The following is a 1,621-nucleotide window of genomic DNA, read 5'->3' on the forward strand; positions in this document are numbered from 1 at the left end:
TTTTGTATAAAAATTAAATCATTTAAAAATTTTAAAGGAGCTATACTGTGAAAGGACATCTTGTATAAGATGAAAATTATTTAGGAAAATAATTTTTCCTAGTTTACTTTAGAATAAAGTAAATTTTTATACATCAGGTTTGTTAAAGGACAGTATCTCCCAAATGCCCATTACTAGAATAGGCATATAATAATAAATTCCTGATAGCAGGCAATATTTAAGTAACTCATAAATATAAATTCAGAAAAAAATAATATATATATTTATTCACATACCTTTATATGAAACTTAAACATTTATAGTAGTAATATTATTGATGTTTATTATTTCAAATATTATAACAAAGACCAATGAATTTTTTCAAAAACTGGCATTAATGTTACACCAGTATGTCTTTATAATTCCTGACTGAGGATCCAATAATTTTAATGTTGAATAACAAATTAAATGAACAGATACATTTATACTGGTATTAATACTCAGATTATTATTATTTTTAACATTTTTCTTTATTGAGTAAAAGTGTGTGTGTATTTTGTGGGTTTCTTTTTCTTTTTTTGATTTTCTAAGAATATAAACATCTTTTATGATTTGAGTTCTCGCTGAATACAAATCATGCCTTTACTTCTTAAAAATAAATAATGAAAGATTTTCACATAAATTGAACACTACCAGAGCTGTTTTTATAAATAATCTCGGATGGATTTTCAATAATAAATATTTTATTATTCTGAGATAAAATGAATGGGATATTTTACATATTATTAATAGTTTTCAGCATTAATCAATAATGGATCGAATTTTGAGAAAATACTACTTTGCTTTTCTAATTATCAAGTCGTAAAACACTTGAATAAGTGAAATTATGAGGCATTTTAAGAAATGATCCTCTTGACTTCTTAGCTGTGTTTCAAGATACAAAATCATCACAGTCATGTTTTGCACCTGTGGTTTCATGCTAAGATTCATATTTAAGTGTCGAGGCCTATGAGTTTGGAAGTCAGTGCCAGAATTCATCAGAATTTTCTTTGCTTGTGGATCTCTAGGTTATCAAATCTGGAAATTCCAATGAAAGTTAAGAAAAACTTATTCTTTAAAGTTTTAGAATTTGAGTTTATAGAAAAATGAGAGTTTTTTTCTCGGTTAGGGCTATTTTAATGTATTTTAGTACAGTAATGTTTTCTTTTTCCTAAGTTTTCTTTTTCCTACTTTTTCCCCATTAGTTTTGCTAGAGTTTTCTAGTAACACAGTTTTTGTCACTTTCATAACTTTGGGTTTCACTTTTTGTCACCTTTATATGATTGAAACAATGGCTGAAGACTTGAAAAATTAATGAGGAGCCCAGAGGAACACAGTAAGGCTGGCTGAGAACGTGCAATGTTTGCCTTTCAGTTAACTAGTGATTGATCTGTGCATCTTATGCTTTGGAGAAAAAAAGAGATTAAATACTCTTTGGGAAATCCATATACCATTTCCCACATAGGCACTTATTGCCTATAACATCAAAAAATGCTCCATGGGCCTCAGTAAAAAGCTGATGTCTAATTTAGGGGAAAACCCAATGTGATTTCTGCAATTGAGCTATCTGGCTTTTGTTAAAAATTAAAAAATAAAAACCAAT

At 27.9% G+C, this 1,621-nt stretch overlaps 1 protein-coding gene across 3 annotated transcripts in view; it reads left to right on the plus strand.

Moving 5' to 3' along the window:
* The window catches only part of FSTL5 (follistatin-like 5), a 920,996-nt gene that overhangs the window by 324,925 nt on the left and 594,450 nt on the right, over positions 1 to 1,621 (plus strand). The gene's annotated exons all lie outside the window — the stretch shown is intronic.

The sequence above is a fragment of the Propithecus coquereli genome, unplaced genomic scaffold, assembly GCF_000956105.1.
Source record: "Propithecus coquereli isolate 6110/MARCELLA unplaced genomic scaffold, Pcoq_1.0 Scaffold332, whole genome shotgun sequence".
Lineage (NCBI taxonomy): Eukaryota > Metazoa > Chordata > Mammalia > Primates > Indriidae > Propithecus > Propithecus coquereli.